The 24,661-nt window shown below is 50.2% G+C and overlaps 1 pseudogene across 1 annotated transcript; it reads right to left on the reverse strand.

Annotated features, from left to right (window-relative positions):
- Positions 1-17,171: 17,171 nt before the first annotated feature.
- LOC309868880 (suppressor of cytokine signaling 5 pseudogene) lies at positions 17,172-21,591 on the reverse strand (annotated as a pseudogene). Its single transcript has 2 exons — positions 21,513-21,591; positions 17,172-18,535 (listed from the first exon to the last, which is right to left on the reverse strand). The product of its transcript is annotated as a suppressor of cytokine signaling 5 pseudogene (transcript).
- Positions 21,592-24,661: the final 3,070 nt, after the last annotated feature.

Genomic DNA, 24,661 nt, shown 5'->3' on the forward strand with positions numbered 1-24,661 from the left:
CTCCTAGTCCCACACTTGAGGAATTGGAGTCCATCTGTGGTGGTGGTGATGGTGGTGGGAGGCACAGGTCGGGGGGGGGGGGGGGTTAGCTGGAAATTTAGCCTGCCTGCCCAGCTCTGTAGGATCCTCCCTTTCCTCCAAGCCCTCAAGGTTCTGGGTTCCCAGGGCACCAGAGAAAACTCTGGCTGGGGGGATGGGGGACAACTCCAGTAGGAGGTGGAAGTTAGGGGGCCATTGGAGGGCCCAACGCGTGTGGTTTCTTGGAAGCGGCCAACTGCTATATTGTTCCAAGGATGACTGCAGGAACATCCCTGGAGACAGGCAGGACTGCCTGCTTCTCTTCCCTCCGTTATGCTATCTCAGACAGCAGCAGTACCAACACTGGGGGCTTTCCAGGGGCCTGGTGGGCCCACTCTGGGTCTTAGAACTGCTAACCTAGAATGGCATTCTTCTGGAAACCCCTCTGCTGGGGAGAAGACATTCCCTTTTTTATCCCTTCCTCTGTCCTGTTGGTTGTGATACAGACACGATATCTGGTACTCAAGCAGCCATCTTGAGCCATGAGGTTAAAGCCAAATACTGAGATTGGGGGAACAAGATAGAAGGGGCTGGGTCCCTGCCACCTGATGGCCTAGCTTAGGAGTTCTTATTCTTTGCTTTCCCCCCCCCTTTTTTTTCCAAGTAAGTTCTATGCTCAACATGGGTCTTGGAACTCATGGAACTCATGACCTTGAGATCAAGTCTCATGCTTTACCAACTGAGCCAGCCAGGCGCCCCAGGAGTTTTTACATAAGAAAGGAAGAAATTTCTGTCTGAGCTACTCATATCTTGGGTTTTCTGTCCTTTGTAACTGAACCTAATCCTGTTAAATAGCCCCCTTTTTTCTGGGAAAGAGAGGATGTGGCCACCAGGCTGGCCTGGGCATTTCGCCTCACGTATGAAGGCTTTTCCTCTATTTGAGGCCTGCCTGGATCTCATTTTTCCCGAGGAGCCTTTGTGTCCCAGGCAGCAGCTATCCTCTCTCAGCTAGAGCAGAACCAGAACCCTCTTTAGAAGTTTAGCATTTATTGCCTCCAGAAAGCAACGGACAAGTGAACATTGACAGCGTATCAAGTAAAATATCTGTGAAAATACAGGCCTGTTTCAAGGACCAGAGGGAAAAACGAACAGTAACATGATAGCAAAGGGGTTCAGGGGATTGAGCTCATGGCTGGATTCCAAGAGCGCTCTCCTCTGCTTGACACCAGGTCTGGTGTGTTTCCTGAATTCTGTAGTATCAGATCAGGAACCCCAGAACCCCACCACCTGTGCATCACTTCGCTTCTAGTCTGACTCAGCCGCGTAAGTTATTGTGATCCTGGGACAGTCACTGCTCCTTCCAGATCTGGACCCCAATCCCTTCCCTCAGGCCTCCTAGGTGTCAGCCTTTCCAACGGAATTGCCCCTGGCCTCCAGAGCCCCCCTTTCTTGCCCTGTTTTGTTTATCTTCATGGTGTTTACCCTCATCGGGCTCACTGTTCGCGTACGTCATCGTTGTCCACCCCACACATGCTGGAATCTCCACATGGAGCTATTTTGAGCACTGCTCTATGCCCAGAGCCGAGGATACTGGCTGGGACTAGGGGCTCAGTGAATGCCTGTTGAACCAATGAACAAAAAGTTCTGTTACTGGGGTGATCGAGTGTGTCCACCCCAAGTCACAGCTTGCCTGGCCGACCTGCAGCACACACTCTGTTGTGGCTGGAAAATGGCAGACTCCGACAGCATCACTAACTGCGCATGTTTCCATCTCCCAGTTAGGTCCATGCTTAGCACTGCCTCTTTCTTGACTGGAAGATCCTTGAGGGCAAGAGGTCGTGTCAAATCCATCCTCTAAGTCTATCTAGTCATTATCTCTCTCTGGCTCTATGTTTCTCTGTCATGCATCCATCCACTCACCCACCCATCCATTCATCTACCTACCCGTCTTCCATGCATTCCCCTCATCCACTCACTCACCAGCCATTCATTTGTCCATCCACCCATCCATTCATTCATCCATCCATCCATCCATCCATCCATCCATTCATTCATCTGTCTGCCCATCCACCACTCAGCCACCTGTCCATCCATTCATCTGTCCATCCATCCATCCATCCATTCATCTGTCCATCCATCCATCCATCCATCCATCCATCCATCCACCCATCCATTCACTCATCTGTCTGCCCATCCATCTACTCAGCCACCTGTCCATCCATTCATCTGTCCATCCATCTATCCATCCATCTATCCATCCATCCATTCATCTGTCCATCCATCCATCCATCCATCCATCCATTCTTCTGTCCATCCATCCATCCATTCATTCATCTGTCCATCCATCCATCCATCCATTCATCTGTCAATCCATCCATCCATCCATTCACCCACTGTCCATCCATCCATTCATCCATCTACCATCCGTCCATCCATCCACCCACTCTTTGAACCATACCCCTCCTTCTTTCTTGATCACTTTCACCTTGTCTTAAGCTCTGTATTTACCACCTCATTTTATTAACTTCTGAGGATCCTGGTGCTGCAGTGGAGAGAACACAACTAGGTCCCCATCCCAGCACTGCTACCTCCTACGGTGCGAACTTGCTGAGCTATTGACTAGGTTAGAGACCCCGAGGCCAAGCCCTGCCCCGGCCACATACTTTTCTCTCAGTCTCTGTTAGGGGTTGTAAGTTTTGAACAGTGCCCGGCACAGGGCTGATGATAGTGCAGTGGCGTGAACATGGAAACAAACGAAAGAATGAACACGAAATCACAGAGGGATTAAAATTCAGCTGCAGGCAATGTGAGTTTATATTCCAGCCACTGTCCCGTTATTCCGCTCAATTAACCCGACAATCCTTTCAGGCAGATGTTATTGTCCTCGTGTTACAGATGAGGAAACAAAGACTCAGTGAGGCTGAAGCCCGCTCCCCCTGCTCCCTGGAGCCGGGTTCTCCTGTAAATGGCCATAGTCCCTGTTGGGTAGTGTGAGGGAGATGAGCGGACAGACTCAGTCTGGGGGTGGAGGAGAGGATCGCATGTATTTGTCTGGGTGGGATGGGTGCTGGGGGGAGGGGCTCAAGTCAGGCTCCTACTTACCAGATCCAGTTCTCTCTGGTTATAAAAGCCACACGTCCTTGGGGGTCACTGATCCATTCTTGTCCTGGGGAACTTGTGATCCATTAGCCCCATGAGTCCCCGCCGGGCAGACCATTGGGATGGCCGCTTGGTCCTGCTACTTTTAGAAGGATGTGCCCCCCACCCTCATGCTGCCCCTGGCAGTCATTGCTGCCGTGGAGTCTGTACCTCCCAGGGCCTTGGTTTTCCACCTGAGAAATGAGGAGTCGGGACCCTGAGGCCTTCTGAAAGCTGTTGGGCTGCAGCCACAAGGCGGTTCGTTTGTGGTGTCTTGGTGAAAGAGTTGTGGTTCGGTGCAGTGGGTCACCCGTGGTTAATCCACAGCATTGTCTCTCCGTTATGCCTGGGCACTTCTGTCTCCTCCATGCCAGCGAGCACGGGCTGCCGCTGAGTCAGCCTTCAGCAGCATACCTGCCAACCCTACACCAGCCCTGGAAACAATGAGAGGCACCCCCAGCTGAGACCCACACCCGGAATCCAGAATGGCCGCTGGGTATAAGCTGAGCTCAATGGATCCATTCACACACTGTCTCAGTGTGTGATTTTTGATCCTATGAAAGATTTTTTGATCCTATGAAATAGCAACGTTTTGCCCAGATTTTGGTTTGGGGTTGATATTCAGTCCTGCCCAGTCTGGGGACCGGACTGTGGTCTGAAAACATGGGGGGATTAAATGTGAATTGCCCCGTTAAGGCAAGATCAGCATTATCGGACAGTGAAGACAGGCTGCTTCAGCCTGCAAGGGGTCTTGGCGGGGATGGGGGTTCCTGATAACCCCAAACTCTCCCACGTGGCTCCATGCAAATGCCAAGTTCACTCTTTTCCCGTCAAGGGCCCGACTTCCGAAGAGCCGAGCCGGTGAGGCCGTGGCCGCAGCCACCGAGGCAGCTCACCATTCTGCAGGCTCAAACATAGGGTTTCGTTTTCTGCTGTCTCAGCTCGGGGGCTGCAAACATTCAGGGTCTTCTCCGGTGTGTGATCCAGATATTGAGCCAAGAGTCTAGGATTTGGGCGCTTATCTTCTCTTTCCTCAGTGGTCCAGCCCCATGAGAGCCAGCTGCCCCTACGCACAGTCTCATCCTCACCTCTTGCAAGGTGATGGACCCCGTCTTTGTCTTGCTTTCGGCAGGATCTTCATTCCAGGTGACTCTTGGTGGGGACTCTGAATTCCTGTTTCCCTCTGCATGCCAGAGTATTCCAGAGCTGATCCCTTCTACTGTGCTGAATTTTTAGTGTCTTGGCTCCCAAGCAGTACACATCCCCAATCCCAGCTTCTCTGAATCTCTTTCAACATCCATCGCCTGCAACCACTCTGGGCACCAATTTCTATATAAGGCACCGTTCTTCCTTATGGGTGGCAGAAACCAGCTCTCGTTAACTTACGCAGAAAAGATGTTCAAAGAACAGATATTCAAAAAGGATATTCAAAGGATGTTGGGTGACTCATAAATCATAAGTGAGCAGAAGACCTGGGCTTGTGGTCTGCAAACAGGAACAATCCTCTCAGACAGCCTATGAGGTCAACACTCTGGACACCCTTGCAAGCAGCACAGCCCACACCCGAAGCCCAGCACGGGGCACTGCTGTCCTAGGGGTTCAGCAGGGAGGTGCTCTGCTCCTTCCCAGCATGAGTTTTGTTTCCAGTTCTTGGGCTGGTGAGCTCTGAAGCCCCATCTGCAAGGGAGTCAGAGAACATGGGTGGCTGGTCCTTCTGGTTTCTAGGCAGGAGGGTGATCCATGGGTCCAAGACCTATGAAGTGGGGTTCAGAAGGGGGGGATGGCAAAACGATGAAAAAAAAAATAAAACACCAAAACCAAATGCCTGTCTCCTTTCGTAGCAGGCTTCTTTCATCTCTTCTAGGTTAGTACAGGGTGTGTCGACCAGCCCAGATCTCTGCCCCTCTTCAAAGTCAGCAATTCCTCAAAAGATGAAACAGAGTTACTGTATGATCCAGCCCCTCCACTTCTGAGTATATATACAAAATAACTGAAATCATCAGTCTCCATAATGTGTTGGGGCACCCATGTTCATAGCAGCATTATTCACAGTAGCCAAAAGGAGGAAGCAGCCCAGTTGTCCGTTGATGGATGAATGAATAAGCAAAATGTAAGATATTCTTATAAGGGAATATTATCCAGCCTTAAAAAGGAAGGCAGCTCTGACAGCTGCTCCAGCATGGCTGAAGCTTGGAAACGTGATGTTAAGTGAAATAAACCAGACACAAAACGATATATGCTGCCTGATGACCTGATGCTGCTGCAGTGAGGTCCCTGGAACCGTCACATTCACAGAGACGGAAAGCAGGATGGGGGTCGCCGGGAGGCTGGGGGATGGAAAAATGGGGAGTTCGTGTTCAATGGGCATGGAGTTTCACTTTTGCAAGATGAAAAGAGTGCTGGAGATGGATGGTGCTGATATTGCACAAGGATACCAATGCGCAGAAGACTGCTACTGACCTGCTGCTTAAAAATGGTTACAATGGTAGATTTCAGGTTATGTGTATTTCACCAGTAAAAGAGGAGGAGCAAAAAAACCACTGCCCTTGGAGCTTTCTGGATCAGAAATGAGCTTTCTCTCCTCTGAACCTCTTCAAACATTCCACCCCAGATCTCCCTGAATTAGGAGACGCCGGGTGGCAAGATGTCTCTTTGAGGACAGGTTCTGTGCCTGAGCCACTGATCTGTACCCACCTCATCACTCCCACTGACGCCCGACTTGGTGCCTGGCACCAGCAGACATTGGGTGGATGAAGGAAAAAGAAGTGGGGATGCAGCCCTCACCCCTGGCCAAAGCTCCCTCCAGCACAGTGGCCTCGAGGAGCACCATGCGAGCACACGGCCACGGTCCCCAGACAGCAGCGCAGTCGGCTGTCTGAACATGCGCACTCGGGCGCCCGACCCTCCCCACTCATAGCCAGGGGCGGCAGGTGTGTGGTGAGGTGGGTGGTGAGCCGGACCTGACAGCAGTCCCTACAAACAATTTCCTGCTTCCGGGGGTCTGAGTCCTTCACGACCTGGCGGTCTGGTAGAAGGGTTTAAAAACACAGACCAGCTCTGTGCTCACTAGCTTTGTGTCCTCATTTGTAAAACTGGCATAAAGAGTCCTAGATTTATAGGGTTGTGTGAGGCCCCACTGAGATGATACATGTGAACTGCTTAGCATGGTATCTGGGGGAGCACACCTTGCTTGTCCCACGTGACCGGTGGCCATCCTCCCTTTTCCTGATAAACAGAACCCTGATCTACTTATGGGACCAGCAGAAATGATCGGGGCGCCTGAGTGGCTTAGTCGTTAAGGGTTTGCCTTCGGCTTAGGTCATGATCCCAGTGTCCTGGGATGGAGCCTCGCACAAGGCTCCCTGCTTAGCAGGGGACCTGCTTCTCCCTCTCCCACTCCCCCTGCTTGTGTTCTCTTTCTTGCTATCTCTCTCTCTGTGTCAAATAAATAAATAAAATTAAAAAAAGAAAAGAAAAGAAATGCTGTGATCTCAGCATCGGAAGATGGACTGTGAGGGGCCCATCCCATTCATGAACATCTGATTCCCTCGGACCCGTGGTTGGTCTAAGTGTGGCCACGTGATCCTACTCTTACTGAGGGGGAGCAAGAGGAGATCCGTTGGGTACAGAAGGAAGGTGACAGTGAGGGCCCCTCCTCAATAAAAAGGCAGATACTTACAGGGACATGGCCCTTCCCTATTCTCCCTTCTTCCTGCTTTGAACGCAGACATAATGCCATTTTGCAGTGAGGAGGTGATAAGGACGTTAAAGAAACCCCAGCCCTGACATCGTCAAGCCACCTGGCAATGCCAAGGTCCCTATCCGAGTTTCTTGGAATGGAAGAAAATGAAACCCCTTTCTTTCTTCCCTCAGCCTGTATCAGTTGGAGTTTCGTTTCTTGTACTTGCAACTGATGCCTTCCTATGGCACACACGGTCTCATAGCCCAGTAAATATTCACTTGGATCTGACCTCCTACTCTCTTCCACCCGCGAGCAAGACGTGCGACTCTCTGGATGTCCCATCATGTATAAGATGGAGAGACAGCTGTCTCCCCAGGCTCTTGGGAGGATTAAATGAGACACAGTCTGTGAAATTGCTCTGTGGACCATGAGGGCTTCGGCTGGGAAGGAGGGTTGTTGTGGGCCTCTCTCCTGGAGACCAGGGCTCCCCGGGTGAGGAACAAGTTGGCTGCAGCCAGAGAAAAGAAAGCAAGGAGACATACTGGGGAGCAGAGCCCCAGCTCCAGCGCCCCATCCCGGGGAAGGAGGGGGATTCCTGGGGGGCCACGCCACAGGTTGGTCAAGCAGTCAAGCGCTCAAACTCTAGGACCCAGCTGCCTCTGCCTCTCCCCCACGCACTTGGTAGCCTCTCTGTGCCTTGGATTCGTCTTTTGAAAAAGGGGGAATAATGAGAGTGGGGTGTCAAATAAATAAGTGTATGTAGAAGCTTAAATAACATGGACTGAGAGTATCCTGTTCCATGCACAGGTCGGGAGAGACTGGCATGACCCAGGATGATTCTGGAGGACACCTTGAAGGGAGGGAGGAGTGAACTTGACCCTGAGAGAGGCTAGCCTGTGGCAGGTGGATCAGCCAGGGGCAAAGGTGGGGTGGGCAGGATCACATCCTAGGACACAGGTCAGGAGGTGACTGGAAATGAGGCTAGAGGGTTGTAGGGTCAGATGGTGGTGACTGCAGGACAGTGGGTGGGGCTGTGTCCAGGGGGGGCTGCCCAGTCATTCACAAATGTTCACCGAGTCCCTACTATGTGCCAAGCCCCCGTGCTGGGTGCTGGGGTGCATCTGTGAATGGGAGAAAGATCTTATCCAGGCAGAACGTATATCCTAGGAGGCAGAGAAGACAATGGAAAAAATAGGTACAACCCAGGGAAGGTCCAAAGGTGACCAGTGCCATGTGCCAGTCACTGCAGACCTACTGTGTGCCAGATACGGGAGAGCTGGGATTGCTGCCCTCTAGTCTCTCAGCCCGGCAGGGGCCAAAACTGTGTGTGCATTGGCCCCTCCTCTGTGGTTCGTGCTCGGTGGTCCGTGTCCGTGTGCGTACAGCTGTCTGTGGGCGTGGCTGAGTGGATCTGTGCTTAGCTGGCAGCCCTGTGTTTTCCTGAGAGAGAGAGAGAGAGAGAGAGTGTGTGTGTGTGTGTGTGTGTGTGTGTAAGGAGGGAGGCGAGGTAGTGAAGGCTCTGATTCAGACCTTCCTCTGCTCTGGCAGAAGCTGAGGTCTGGTGGGGCGGGAGTTGGGGCGGGCTTCTCCCTCACACCTGTCCCCTTGGCTCTGGGGTGGGGGTGGGGAGCCCTGAGGGTGCCCATGACTTTGTGGGAAGAAGGTCAGGGCGCAGCCGGAATGTGTTTGCGTTTCCTGGGTGATTGACGATGGGAGCAGGCTGTCTTCCCGAGACAGATGCAGGAATGTTTCTGCTAATCAAGCGGAAAGCAGGGGCGTGGGGGCTGCCTGAGGCCCCCCGCTCAGCCCTGCTCCACGGCCACCTGTCGGGGCCGGGGAAGCCGTTGGGCAATGCTAGGGAGAAGCTCCCAGACCCAGGCGACCCCACTGCCCACCTCTGCCTGCCCAGGAGTCTCCAGTCAGGCATGGCTTACCCGCTCCCCAGATATGCCTGGCTGGGTGGGAGAATGGGGTCCAGGGTTCAGCCCAGAGCGTGACCCTGGGTGTGGAGGGGGGTTTCAGTGGGGGAGTGGGACTTCAGGCATCTGTCCCAGCAGCTGGGGAGCAGGCAGGAAGAGGAAGCATCCATTTTCCCAAGGTTCCTCCTCCTGATGCCTGTCTCCAACCAGCCCTGCCAAGGGCAGCCTCAGGGCACCCCCCTTTTCTTCCCTATGCTCGGGTTTAAGAGCCCCAAAGAGTCAGCAAAGGCAGGAAATTACCCAGAGAGGAAAACGGAGGGGAGGGGTGGTCCCTGGTCTCAAGGGGGTGAGTGGTGTGGGTGTCCCAACTCCAAGGGTCCCCCCGCTGGGGTCCCACATTACCCCCAGCCCACCCCTCCCCTGTTCTAGGAATCCCACGTCCTGGGAGGGGCGGGGCAGGGGGAGGGGCGGATAATAGGACATGCAAACCAGTGTGGTCCGGCCTCTGGCAGGCCTAGGTTGTAGACATTCATCTTCGGAGAGACAGTGACTCTCTGCCCCGTTGACAAACACCTCCCTGGGGGGATACAGGCCCTTATGGGAGGACTCTGTCCCTCAGGCTTGGGATGGGAGTGTCCAGGGCTTCACTGGAGGTAGTGGGTTGCCAGTCAGAACGGCTCCCACACCAAGAACTCCCTGTGAAGCTGGGGCTGAAGCCTGTCCCAATGTCATCCCCTCTTCACCCAACACCCCCTCATGTCATACCCCCTCCACCCAACACCGTCTCCCCCCGCCACCTTGCACTGCAGGGACTTCCCCAGCACAGTCCTGTGGGGCTCGTGAGCCAGGACTTGCTGACTCGGTGACTTGCCTTGTTTCCCAGGCTAGCACAGGCAGAACGCCCAGACCCCCAACCCTGGCCCTGGCAGGGTCACAGCCCAGCTGGGTCCAAAGTCTCTTTTCTCAGGTTTGGCTCCGAAACACCTCTTTCCCCCTCCCACTTTCCCAGTCTCCCCGTTGAGGATCAGGGGAGGAGGGGCGTGCCTGTGAGTCACCCTCTGACTCACAGGAGGCTTAGCCAGGGCCTGGTGTGTGAGGGTGTGCGTGTGTGCGTGCGTGCGTGCGTAGGTGTGTGTGTGTGTGTGTGTGCGTGTGTGCACTGGGAGGCAAGAAGGCTCAGCTGAGGTGGGGAGACATGTCTTGGCTTTGTGGCCTTTAAAGAGCTTGGGGCACCTGGGTGGCTCAGTCGGTTAAGTGTCTGCCTTTGGCTCAGGGTCCCGCTTCGGGCTCCCAGCTCGGTGGGGAGACTGCTTCTCCCTCTCCCTCTGCCCTACGCGTGCTCTCCTTCCCTCTCGTTCTCTAAAAATCTGAGCTAATTGCAGCTGGACCCCAACTGATAGGACCGCTTGGTCACAGCCAGGTTGGGTCAGTCCCCTGGAGCAGATGGGTAGGGCCTGGGTCCTGGGTCTGGGCTGACCCCGTGGGGGCTGGCCCTGCAAACGGGGGAGCCCAGCAGCTACTGGGATGCTCATCTGGGAGATACTAGATTTCTCCCCAACAGGACAGCCCGGCAGTGAAAAGTGCTGGAATTCACATAGCAAACCTATCACTGTTGGATTAATTAAGTGACTGAACAAATATGTCAGGCTGGGTAGACGGATTTGGGTTTCCTGGCTACGAACTGACACTTCTCGAACCTTAAATGTGTGGGAGAATCCCCTAGGGGCTTTGTCCGAAGGCAGCCTCCGACTCGGCCGGGGCATCAGAACCACAGCCGTCACCTCTGAGGGGGCCGGAGCCAGACGCTGTAGCAGACAAATGTTTCACATGTTGACAAGAAGGGAAATGTAGATACCAGAAAATATAAACTGGACAGCTGGACAGAATCCCTGGCAGACCTCCAGGGCAGACAAGGACACAGATGGTATGTGAGGACTCAGGAGTACTTCAACTCCAAGCGTCAACTTGGGTTCTCTGTGTTCTAACAAGCCCCAGGTGACGCCAGCTCTGTGGGTCCAAGAGCCACACTGGGAGAGGCAAGAACGGAGGAGGGTTTAGAAGGGAAACCTCGGGGTCAGCTCAGCAGAGTTCCTGGTCCCGAGCCGGTTGTGAATCTTCTGGGCACACCCTGAACCAGAACGGTGTGATGGGGTCACACAGCTCCTGCCTGTGGTTCAGGGGTCCTGGCCCAGGAGCCATGAAGGTGGCCAGAGCTCCCAGAGAAAACCTGCTGGCTCTAGGACCAGGTCCTGATGGCCACAGGGTCGGCGACCTGGAAACCGCATCCTACCTGTTTCCTGAAGACCTACTGTGTGCACACGAGGACCATGAGTTGGGGAGAGACACAGACATTGGGGAGCTGAAGGCCAGTTGGGAAGATCATAAGGTTGGTATTGAAAGGGTCATCATCCTGTTTCCATTTCACAGATGAGGAAACGGAAGCCACAAAGGGAGAGGGAACAGACTCAAAGTCTTACAAGTAACCTGTGGGGTCAGGACTCGAACCCTAGCCCTCTTACTCGCGGGACAGGATTTTTTTCCTCCCCATTCTAGAAAGGAGCATACTGGGAGGATCAGGGGCCTATGGCAGGGGAGGCTGTGGGACCGATCAGGCTGCTGTCCCTGAACCTAATGCAGGTCCAGAGAGGCCTGGAAACTTCCATTTTGTTGAGGCTTTTGGTTATATTCAAAGTATGAAGAAATACCTAAATAGGGTTAGCAAATTTGTGCTATTTTAGAATCTTACATCGATCAAATTAACATAACACAACATACCATTCAGTGACTGTATGTGGATCTATTTGGAAATAACCTCACAATTCAATATAGGTGTTTCATGAAGAGGAACCCAAGCCCACAGACCTGCAGGCGACAGTGCCCCCTGTGTCTCCAGGAGTCTCGGATGGCCACGGACGAAGGGTAGAGGATGGGTGGAGAGGCCAGAGGTGCAGGTGGGAATCTGAGCCCAAGCGGGCAAGGGTGTCTGTGTCTGCTTTGCTCACTGCTATTTTCTGAGTCTGTAGCCGTGCCTGGCATACAACAGGCTCTCACTCTGCACTGTTGGCTGAATGTGACTGAGCCAGCTGTGGGGGAAGGAGAGAGGTGTTGGGGCAGGGCTCTCTAACCATCCTTTCTCCGGGTGCAGTGGGAATTTTCTTTTTCCCAATCCTGACCAAGTGAAGTCGGGCAGAGAGTTGGGTGCCTGAGTTCTGATCCTGGCCTCCTGTGCAATAGGGTAACCAGGTCCTGTCTCGAAGCGACAGCTCCCTGGGCTGTAGAACAGGGGTAGGCCATGTCACCTTCAGGGTCTCAAGGTCAGCACCAGTCAATCCTTTGAGGTCTTTTCTAGCTCTAGGAAAGGTTTGGGGAAGAAGAATTCTGGAAGTAGTTGGGATGGGGTTGGAGCCGCGGGCGGGCAGGGGCACAGCGACAGAAAGGACAGAGAGACACTGCTAAGAAACCCAAAGCAGCTCGCAGACCCAGGCGTTTTCTAGTGATCAGTAACAGAAGCACGCGTGTGGTCCCACGTGGACGGGTATGGGCGGCGCATCACAACCGCGCGCAAACCCACCCACTTACTCCACCAGTGGCCACGCCCCCAGCCCCACCCCACTTCCCTGTCTTAGCACGAGGCTGTCTGAATGGCATGGCCACTGTGTGCTCTTTCCACATGTAGGGTCCTTGGCTTTTCCTCGGAGTCCCCAGCCAGTTGGCCTGGACAAACCCAAGCATCTGGCCAGCCCCCATGACTCTCCCTCGGAGAACCCGCGCTGTCTCAGGCGCTTTAGTTATTCCTCCTTCCTCCTGGCACACCATCCCCGGCCTTGTCCACCCTGGAGGTCTGCCACGGTTTATGTCTAGCTGACCAGTTCATCTTTTCTGGTATCCACATTTTCCCTTCCTGTCAACACGGGAAACGACTGTTGCATGCTGCGAGCATCTGGTCCCCGCTCCCCTCTCTAGGTTCCCTCGGTGGTGATGGCTGTGGGGCTGGTGCCCTGGTTCCCTGGCCACAGCTGGACATTCGATGGCAGCTCAGTCTCCGGAAACGGGACGTCAGCCCCAGGTCTCATGCAGTGTAGGCTCGGGAGGTGAAGAGGGAGGTGATTCTGGCTAATGTCTTTTGCAAATTTAACTTTAAAACAAAATTTTAAAAAATATATATTTTATTTATTTATTTGACAGAGCACAAGCACAAGGGGAGTAGGGGGCGGGGGGGGGGGGAGAAGCAGGCTCCCCGCTGAGCAGGGAGCCCTACTATGGGCGCGGGGCTCGATCCCACAGATGCTTCGCCTACTGAGCCACCCAGGCACCCCTGAAAGTTTTCTTTTATTTTGAGGTAACTGTTGATTCACATGCAATTTAAAGAAATAATGCAGAGAGTTCCCCTGTGTCCTTTCTCTGTTTTCCCCTACTGGGAGCATCTTGCAAGACTATATAGTACGATATCGCAACCAGGATGTTCACATGGATGCAGCCAAAATACCAAACGTTTCCATGGCCACAAGGATCCTCCTGTTGCCTTTTTAATGGCCACGCCCACTTCCCTTCAATCCCCGCCCCCTCCCTAACACCCCTCCCTCCCAAACTGATCTCTTTCCCATTTTTGCAATTTGTCATTCCAAGAATATTATATAAATGGAATCATACAGTATGTAACTTTTTGGGATTGGTATTTCTGACTCAGCATAACCTCTGGAGAGCCATCCAGGTTGCTGTGTGGGTCACTTGTTCATTTTTGTCACTGAGTCGTTCGTTTCCCATGAAATGGATATACACAATTTGTTTAGCCATTTATTTGTCGAAGGACATCTGGTTTGTTTCCAGATTTTGGCTATTACGAATACAGTTGCTATAAGCATCCCCGTACAGGTTTTGGTGTGAGCAGAAGCCTTCATTTCTCTGGGACGAATGCCCAGGAGCGCAATTGCTGGGTTGAATGGCAGTTGCATGTTTAATTTTTAAAGAAACTGCCGAACTATTTTCCAGAGTGGCTGTACCTTTTCATGTTCCCACCAGCAGTGTGTGAGTGATGGGTTTTTCTGCATGCTCGCCAACATTTGGTCTTGTCACCATTTTTTAATTTAAGCCATTCTGATCGCTGTGGAGTGATAGCTCATTGGGGTCTAATTTGCATTTCACTCCTGGTTAATGATGTTGAACATATTTGCATGGGCTTATCTGCCATCTGCATATCCTCTTCAGTGAAATGTCTCTTCATGTGTTTTGCCTATTTTCTAACTGGAGGATTTTTTTCTTTCCTTTTTTTTTTTCTTTTCGCTGTTGAATTTTGAGCGTTCTCATGGGTTCTAGACACTGGTCCTTGGTCAGAAAAGTGGTGTGCAAATATTTCCTCCCAGCCTGTAGTCTCTCTTCAGCTTTTTTTTTTCTTCATGATTTATTTATGTGTTTTAGAGACAGAGACAGAGAGTGAGCAAGCGCAGGGGGAGGGAAGAGAATCCTGAGCAACCTGTCCTCTGAGTGTGGGCCATCACAGGACTCAATCTCATGATCCTGAGATCAGGACCCAAGCCAAAATGAAGAGCTTTCAGCTCTTCAGCCTTTTTTTTTTTTTTTAAAGAATTTATTTATTTACTTGAGAGAGTGAAAGAGAAAGCATGAGAAGGGAGACGGTCAGAGGGAGAAGCAGACTCCTTGCTAAGCAGGGAGCCCGATGTAGGATTCGATCCTGGGACTCGATCCTAGGGCTCCAGGATCATGAACTGAGCTGAAGGCAGTCACCCTACCAGCTGAGCCACCCAGGTGCCCCTTGGCTCTTCAGCTTTTTAAGAGACTCCTCCATGGGAGAGCCCAGGTGACTCAGGCAGGTAAGCCCCCCACTCTTGATTTCAACTCCAGATTATGATCTCAGGGTGGCAAGGCTGAGCCCAGGGTTGGGCTCTGCGCTTGGGGAAAGGGGGTCTGCTTGGTCCATTTGAGATTCTCTCTCCCTCTCCCCCTCTGCATCCCCCCAATAAAGAAATAAATCTTTTTTTTTTTTTTAAGACCCTTTCATGAAGGAAGAGTTTTAAATTTTGATGAAGTCCCATTCATCAATCTTTCCCTTTATGGCTCATGCTTTTGGTACTCCGTATGAGCCCTGGTTGCTTAGCACTAGATCCCCAAGTATTTTTCTTTTTTTTTTTTTTTAATTAATTTTTTTTCCAAAGTTTTTTTCTAAGTTTTCTAGTTTTACCTTCCACATTTAAGCCTCTGGTCTATTTGGATTGATTTTTGTGTAAGGTATGACTAAGGTTGAGGGTCTTTGTGGGTTGTTTGTTTGTTTGTTTGTTTGTTTTTTACCTATGGATGTTTAGTTGCTCCCACACCATTTGCTTAAAGGTCTGCCTTTCCTCCCTCAAATTGCTTTTGCATATTGTAATGCAAATATTTGTGTGGTCTGTTTCCGGGTGCTCTAATTCCTTCCACTGACCTCTGTGTCACTTGCTCTGCCAGTATCACACAGTCCTTCTTACTATAAGTATGTAAGATGTCTTACCTGCTTTCTATATCAGGTTTTTGATAAAGTCCATGGACTGGATCCTCTCATTCCTTTTCAAAATTGTTCCGATGATTCTGGTTCCTTTGCTTTTCCATATCAGTTTTATTTATTTTATTTTATTTTTTATGTCAAACATACTTTATTAGCACAAAAAAGCAGCCATAGGGGCACCTGGGTGGCTCAGTAGGTTAAAGCCTCTGCCTTCAGCTCAGGTCATGATCCCAGGTCCTGGGATGGAGCCCTGCATCAGGCTCTCTGCTCAGCGGGGAGCCTGCTTTCCCCTCTCTGGGCCTGCCTCTCTGCCTACTTGTGATCTCTGTCTGTCAAATAAATAAATAAAAAATCTTAAAAAAAAAAAAAAAAAAAAAAACGAAGCCATAAGAAGCCACAGTGAGAAGAAACATACATTAGCGGTCAAACAGTTAATGTTGCCTACAAATACAGCTTTTCCTTTCTGTAGCCTTGGCAGTAGCCAACAGCTTATAAAAGAACTTTCTGTCACAGCAGGGTAAGGAAACCAAGGAGTACTGACCGGTGGTCCAGAGTACATTAACAAAAAGACACAAGAATGGATTCAACGAGTGCAAAATGTCTGGGAGAGAACTGTAAATTCAGCTCGATATTCAGAAGCAAACACTAGCACTTGGCATCACTTCCAAAATAGCTCACTGAAGTAGTATTTCATACTATTCTAAGTGACCAAAAGGTGCTAAGTGAAGTTATTTATAGATACAATGATTACACAGTATCTTCGAAGCCTGCAATTAGAGTTTCAGATTTTCCATTAGAAATTAACTGCCCTGAAATTGTACAAACTGTACTTAAGCAATTCAGCTATGAGAGTTTACAGCTAAGAGCTATATCCTGCCATCCAAACTGTTCATTGCAGTTTAACAATCATCTCAACTCGGCAACCACTGCTGTTACCATTGGACTTGTCTGGGCATCTTCTAGTCTCACTTTCTTCATGGTTCATAAACGCATCGCGGGCACAGGAAAAGATCCAGCTTTCATCAATGAGTAGACTGCACGTACTAACCTAAGAAAATCACACACAGGACCACATTGCAGCTCTTCCCAGTGTGTTTTAAGTTAAAACACTCATTCAAAAAATATTAATACCTAAGGCCTTGGGATAAAATTCTACTACCAGATTTATAAGCCTGAATTTTTAGGAGCAACTGTCTAGGAAACCTGGTTTACTGAACAGTACCTTTTGCAGAAGAGACACGAGACTGACTCTAAATTCAACACTTCAGTGAACTTCACTGTGCCCTTATGGCCAGGAAATTGCATTTTTCTTTTTTTCTCAAAGGAAGGCAGTCTTTATCTTTTGGACTGCCAAAGCTTGATTTATAGTAACTAGAAACAGCGCTACTGTTGGAAGGCTGTAGAAAAATTCTTCGAAAAAATAACAATTTCAAAGATTAGTCACACGGTTGAAATACTCATCCAATAGTAATAATTTGTTCTTCAGTAAGAAATAGAATTCTTTGGGGCACATGGGTGGCTCAGTTGGTGAAGCGCCTGCCCTTGGCTCAGGTCATAATCTCGGAGTCCTGGGATCCAGCAGCCCCTCTTCCTGGGCTCTCTGCTCAGTGGGGAGTCTGCTTCTCCCACCCCCTCTGCCCCTCCCCCCTGCTTATGCTCTCTCTTAAGAAATAAATAAAATCTTAAAAAAAAAAAAAGGAATAGAATTCTTCACAGCAAATGCTGTGAAGTTGTTTCACTCAATTACTACAGTCATTAAAAACCAAACTGTTCGCTCAATGGACAAAAAAATGTTTTTCCAGCCTTACTGAACACTCTGTCTTCTGTTGTCTCAAGGGGCCCCACATTTATCTGAGTAAGTAACAGCAGATCGCACCTGACAGATACTAACACTAAGCCTATACACTGTACTGGAAAAACCCTAACACGGATATGCGTCCTTGCTATGTAATAGCACATGGTCTGATGCACATAAAAGCAGATCAAGTGAATGCCCTTCAGGGGCATTCTTTGCCTTGACTGGTTCTCGTTCTAACCAGTGAACTCTTAACTTTTGGGGCATAATGATACTCTTTCAAAAAAATCCTGCAGCATGAATGGTAAAGGGAGCTATCAGTTCCATCCATGCAGGACACCTACAGACCACTGCCCAGCAGATATATGGCAGGCTGGAAGGGAAAGTCCTATTTAAGGTTAGAGTAAGCAATAGTTCAAAAAACCATGCAAGAACTGGGATCTTCATAACGTTCCCAGAGTCCTGTTACTGCGGAGGCCTGAAATATACACGGTAACTGGCACCCAGACTGCACTTGGGACTCCAGTGTTCAATTCATGGAAGCTCACGGAGGTTCTGTGGTCGCAAGAGGTCGTCCTCTTGCGTAGAAGGTGCAAGAACCTGCCTTCAGTTTCCCTTCAAGGAAGGCTTCTGTTTCGTAACGGTCCATCTCTCCCCAGGAGCAGGGATTTCCTCGAATCCAAAGCGAGTCGGCACGTGGCAATGCCTAGTCAATTTGCGGATGGACTTTCCAACCCCCGGTCTGCTAACCTGGACATGGCTGTCTCCAGACACCTGATATAGCTTCTGCCTACGTGACTGCAGGCACAGAGTGACTGTTCTCTTCTGAGTCATGATTACCTTCTAGAATCGCAGTAATGTCCCCATTTACTTCAGTCATTCCAGGAGCTGACTTTGGTCCCAATTTACATAATGGGTTAACCTGTACGGTGCCTTCAAATGTGTGTCTTTGTGCTTGGGAGGAGGGTCAACCCGCTCTTCGATACTAAGCCATCTTCCCTCTTGGAGCCTATCTTCTTCATCTCCTGTACAAACCAATGATGGATCGAACAGATCAAAAAAGTTGAGTGTGGGCTCACGAGGGGCTCTGTGCTGTTTAAACAAATGCCATCGGGGAGCTACATCTGAGCCAGCAGGAAATGGGCATTTCTCAAGACTTAATTCAGAAACACGTATTTTAAAAAAATGTTTTTTTTATTAGAGAAGAGGGTCTGGACTGCTGACTGTAAGTTCTCATGAGGAAACACAAGCTCACAGTGTCCTGCAACCTCTGTCTCAGAGAGTGGCTTCCCACGGCTCCGCGGACACCTGTCCACACCGAGGACAGAGCTTACGCCATACTGCCGCTCTCTCCTTTGAAGTCCACAGAGTTCTACCCAACTTTTTATCAGCATCTAATGAACTTTATGTCTTTGTAGAACAGGAATGTTTTCTCTTCCCACCCCATGGAGCATGTCCAGAGTGCAGATCTCTTCTTGCAAGTCTCTTTCCTGGGGTGACACATGAATCACTACCCTTTTCAGTGTTTACTTCAACAATCTAGCAATGTCGGTGGCACAGTTTTGGGTTCTCCTTGAAGAATTCTCGGAAGGGCTTAATCTCAGTTGCAAAGTAAGGTTTTCTCCTAAGGGGCTGGTTTGTTGTTAGGGAGCTGAGTACAGACAAACATCTGTTGGACTTCATGTCCACATCTTCCCCCTCCCTCGTGACCAAAGAGATTCTGACACCTGTGTTTAAAGTGATTCTGCATCTTCCTCACTTTATCTGTTGATTATAAGATCAGTTTGGGCATGTGGGAGGGCCTCACCTGCGGGCACCTGAGGCTAGGAAGAAGGTCCCGTCTGTCCTTTTCGACTGACCAGTAAGCACAGTCTCGCTTCCTCTGGACTAAGCCGGGGGCTCCGGGACCCCAACTCTGCCAGATGCTTCCGCACCCCCTTCCCCAGCCACCTTCCACCCTTCACCTTTTCCCCTCCCCCCAAATCTCACCGGAATGGAAAATACCTCCCCTCCACACCAGTTTTAGAATAATGTTGTCTATCTCTATCCTCAAAACATTTTACTGGAGTTTTAACAGGAATTGTATGAAGTCCATATGCCAATTTGGGGAAAATTGACATTTTACTCTGCTGAGTCTTCACGAACATAGTATGTCTTTCCATGCCTTTGCCTTTGTTGATTTCTTTCATCCACTTTCCGTGAGTTTTCAGCATGCCAAGCCCCGTGGACGTGTTTTGTTAGATTTACACCTCAGCATTTTATTTTATTTGAGCAATTGTAAATGGTATTTTAAATGTTTATATCTTTTGTTTCTTGGCTGAGACTTTTGTTTTCATTGGTTTCAGATGTATTCGTAACACTTCGCTTATCTTAGTGTGGGCATCTATGCTCATTCGGCTTGAGATCTTCCTGGCTTTTGGCTTGACGAGTGGTTTTCTAGCGAGACCTGGATATTTTGGGCATTATGTGATGAGACTCTGTATCTTGTGCAGCCTTCTGCTTTAGCTAGTTGCCTGGGATGCTTCTGGAGTAGGGAAGTGGGAGAATTGCCTCATTGCTGCCAAATAGGGTTAGAAATCCAAATTCCCCACTTGACCTCTGTTCGTGCTAGAGTTGATGAGTTTCCCTCTTGTTGCGTAGGTGGAGAGGCAAGTCCCAGTCCCCTTCTTGGCCCTTCCCCGATAGCATCCCGGCAGGGAGACTGGAGCACCTTATACACTGCTGAAGGGAGAAGTCTAGGTTTCCCACATGGTCTTGCTGGCACGGATGGGGCCACAGATTTTTCTGAAGGGTTTGGCCGGAGTACATCAATTATTGTGTAAAATTTTTCTGTCTTGCTAGCTGCCTCTTTTCTGGTTCTTTGGCTAGATAGAGTAGGCTTTGTTGTTTTTTGGGGGGTGTGTGTGAATATCCAATCCCCTTGGCATTTCCAGATTGCTGGCTTCTTGAGCTTAAAGTCTGAGCTATATGAGGCAAATTTAAAAAAAAAAAAATTCCAACAACAGAAACTCATCGGGTTGTTTCTTGGGTCCCGTGATCCCTCGCTAGTCTGCCTTCTTCTTCCCTCGCTTCAGAGCCTCCTCGGGCTTGTTTTATATACTGTGATTAGGGTTTTAGTTGCACTTAGTGGGAGGAATACGAAAAAGTACATCTTCTACTTCCTCTCAGAAGCAGTCCAGTTTAAATATAATTTTACTTTTTATGTCAAGTGGAGATTGTTCCGTTAACTAAAATCTTTTGTTCTTCATATGCTTTCACTGTCCATGCAGGGCCTTTAAAAATTTTATATAAAGTGTGTGTGTGTGTGTGTGTGTGTGTGTCTCCTCTCATCCCTGAACCAAACCCTATTCCCCTCCCTCCTCCAAAGACTCCTCTTCAAATGTAGTCACGATATGTTCTTTTTGTTTTGTTTTGTTTTTGTTTTTATTTTTTAAGATTTTATGTATTTATTTGACAGACGGAGATCACAAGTAGGCAGAGAGGCAGGCAGAGAGAGGAGGAAGCAGGCTCCCCGATGAGCAGAGAGCCAGATGCGGGGCTTGATCCCAGGACGCTGAGATCATGACCTGAGCCAAAGGCAGAGGCTTTAACCCACTGAGCCACCCAGGCGCCCCATGATATGTTCTTAAATAAATACATACCCTCGGCAAGCAGGCAGCTTTGGGGAAGTATATATCCATTTTAAGTTTACACCAGTGAGATCATGTCTGATGCCCCATTTTATTTATTTCCTTTTTTTCCCTCAAAACCAGGTCTTTGGGTTTGACCCATGTTGTTTAACAGATGGGGCTAAGTCTTCTCCCCTCCACCTGCATCCCTCACATTCCTCAGCCATTTCCCTGGTGAGGGATGCCCGGGTGCCTTCACTTCACAATTGCTGCAAGCAGGGTCACGGGAAACTTCTCGGGCATGGTCCCCGGAGGGCTGGGTTCTAACGCATCCGAGCGTTACCCCAAGGGGAGGGCTGGCTGTCTCTCGGGGGACACACGCTGTCCTAACTTGCTTCTGTGAGGACAGTACCTGCTCATGCTTCCGCCACCAGTGTCTGGGACATCCCGTGGGGAAGACGAATATAGCATTGGGAATTCTCTGGTAAAGCAGACATTATTTTGGTGAGGTGAACCACCACCCTGTAAATCATGTTTCGGCTTGTAAACAGCCAGGCAGGCAGTATAACCCAAGGTTCCCTGGGATTTCCCCTGGTGATTGCGGGAGAGTCCTGCCTGGTCCAGTGCAATAGGGACTGGGGTATGGGATGGGGAAGCATCCAGAAGCAGAAGCAGGGAGAGACCTAAAGCCCAGAAATCCCAGAAGTTGAAATAGTCCCTGGGAAATGGAAATGAATGAGCAGTGAAGGGAACAGCCCCTCCTGTAGAGCCTGGCACGCAATTCATACTTAGTTAATATTTACCAGTTGTGAGAACCAACCAAGGAAGGAATGATCGGCCCAGGCCTCTGCACGCTCACTGCTGGCGTTGGTGGGGTCTGTGCTTCCGGAACCCCAAACTTTATTTCCGGTATTGACGCTCCAGCTGGAGGTGCGCATTTGTAAAGGGGAATCCGGTGTCCTGGAGGCCCCCAAACCCCTGCCTCTCAACATTCAGTCAGTCCCTCATTCATCCCTAAAATTCTGCCAGACACCTAATGGGCCCCACCCTGTGCCATGCTCCTGAGGACTGAGATGAGAAGTCACGGACGTAGATATGTCCCCCTCAGACAGCCAAGGGTTAGAGCTCTCAGTCTACAGGGTGCCCTCAGCCTAGAGACTCCCCCCTGCAACACCCCCAAACCACTCCCCCCCACAGCCCCACGGGCATTATTCTCCGCTGACTTCCTGGACTTCCCTCCCCAGCATACATGTTATTTGTCAGTGTCTATTTCTACAATCATTTAATTTTTATTGGTGTAACCTATTATTTATGACTGTTTATCCAAAGCGTTATGTGCCTGACACACAACAAGAGTTTGGTAAATGCTGTGACTTGACCATCAGAAGAATAAGGGCCGAAATGAAGGTGCCCATGGCTCTCTGAGGACAGAGAAATCGCCTCTGTCTGGGGCCGGGAAGGAGGGCTTCCTGGTGGTGGTGGCAATCCCAGAGCAGAATGTTTGCCAACTGGATCAGGGAGTTCCAGGCACAGAGAGATACATGGCGTGTCCTGGGGACAGACAGTAAGTTGCTGGGAACCACCATGGGGGACTTTGGGCCGTATAGATGGAGGAATTTTTTTTTTTAACTTTTTATTGAAGAGCAAACTATGTAAATAAAAATGCCTGCATCACTCAGTGTCCAGCTGGATAAGTTTTCCTAAACACACCAGCATAACCAGTGCCTAAATCAAGAAACAGGACATCATCAGCATCCAAGAAATCCCCCTTTGCCCCGCCCCCCGCCCACCTCAGGCACTGTATCTCCTTTCCCCACAAAGATAACCACCATCTTGACTTGTTCAATTCTGTCTGTTTCTGAAATTCACATAAATGGAATCCCACGGTGCGGACGCCGCTGTCATGTCCAGTTTCTGCCTCTCAACACTTTTTGTGATGTGTCCATGTGGCTGCCGTACTTGTCCCTCATTGATTTTTCCTCCTTTCCACTGTTGATGGATATCCGGGTTATTTCTGGCCTTTGGCCACTGTGAATAAAGCTGTAACAAATGATCTTGTCCATTTCTTTCTTTTTTTTTTTTTTTTTTAAGATTTTATTGATTTGACAGAGAGAAATCACAAGTAGACGGAGAGGCAGGCAGAGAGAGAGAGAGGGAAGCAGGCTCCCTGCTGAGCAGAGTCCGATGCGGGACTCGATTCCAGGACCCTGAGATCATGACCTGAGCCAAAGGCAGTGACCCAACCCGCTGAGCCACCCAGGCGCCCCTGATCTTGTCCATTTCTTTCTTCTTTTTTTTTTTTTTAAAGATTTTATTTATTTATTTGACAGACAGAGATCACAAGTAGGCAGAGAGGCAGGCAGAGAGAGAGAGAGAGAGAGAGAGGGAAGCAGGCTTCCTGCAGAGCAGAGAGCCCGATGCAGGGCTCGACCCCAGGACCCTGAGATCATGACCCGAGCCGAAGGCAGCAGCCCAAACCACTGAGCCACCCAGGCGCCCCTTGTCCATTTCTTTCAATGGCCATCTACATGCATTTCTGTTAAACCTAAACCCAGGGGTGGGATTGCTGGGTCGAGGGGAGATAATGCCAAACCACTTTCCCAAGAGCTTGTACCAGATACCCTCCCTTTTACACCAGTGTTCTGGGAAGTCCCAGTTGTTCCACATCCTTGTCAACACTTGATAGTTTCTACACTTTTCCTTTTAGCAGTTTGGGTGGGTGTGCAGTGATACCTCGTTGTAGTTTCATTTTGCATTGCCCTGATGATTAATGTTGTTTTTGTGGACTCATAGGTCACTTGCAGAACCTCTGTTGTGAAGAGCCTGCTCAAAGTCTCCTGCTCCTTTTCACTTGCTGCCTCTCTTTTTCTTATTGATTTGTAGGAGTTCTTTACATATGTTGGAAATGCGTTGTATGTTTTGCAGATACTCACTGGACTTGACACCAGGGACTGATGTGGTTGAACTGCATTGCTAAAAGCTCCCCCTGGCTGAGAGGGAAGGACAGACTGTGAGACCCCAGGAGGGAGGGGGTGCCGTGGAGTTGCTGACCAGGGCAGCGGCTGTGCAGTTGGATGGCAAGGGCTGGGGTCTAGAGAGACTTCAGCAGCACAATTGACAAGCAACATCTGTCATATCGTGCCATGACAAAAACAAGACGTGAATGGTGATGGAGTGTGGGGGAGGGGCAGCGAGGCTGACTTCCAGGTCTCGCTGGCTGGCCGACGAGCTGACGCACTCTGCCCACCCAGCTGCCAGCGGCGAAAGACGGCTTTGTTCTTTGAGGCCCCACCCAAGCCTGCTGGTCCGGGATGCTTTGGGGTCACCGTCGGGACACTGGACAGAGTGTCCAGTGGTAGAATCTGGGTCTCCAGTGGCAACTGGGGGACAAATACCACCTCCCCCCAACCCCGCATGGCTGGGCTGGTCCATGGAGACCCTATGCCCCGGAGGGGTTGGCAGCGGCGGGATCTAACCCTGCCAGGGCAGACAATGCCCCCCGTGTCTGCAGCCTACTCACCCCTGCCGAGTCCAGGCTCAGGGGATGAAAGTCCTGCTCAGGTCCTCAGTCCCCAGGGAAAGGGTGGAAACAGATTCTGCTGTGTCTGGACTTCTGCCCAGCAGCGGGGGACAACGCTGGAATTGGGCCTGACTCTCTCCCAGAAAGCGAGGAACCCTGCGTCTGTACCGCAGGTTAATTTCTCACCAAAGTCCCACCCCCATTCTGTTTCTCAGTGTTTACTTGGAAGAGTTCCTTGGGCTCCATCTTGCAGCATCAGGCTCAGCAGATCACAGCATTTCTGCTATGATATTGTAATTAAACCTTACAAACTCCTTCCGTGATGGGAGGAAGAATATAACACTCGCCACCGGCTGCACTGTGCTAGCTGCTATACATACGTGATGTCAGTCATTCCTCCCCACGATTTCTAAGGGAAGTGTTCATTTCTTCATTTCGTACTGAGTATACTGACTTGCCCACATTCACACAGCAAGCGTGGCTAGAGG

This window comes from Mustela nivalis (assembly GCF_964662115.1).
Source record: "Mustela nivalis genome assembly, chromosome: 7".
NCBI classification, from domain to species: Eukaryota; Metazoa; Chordata; class Mammalia; order Carnivora; family Mustelidae; genus Mustela; species Mustela nivalis.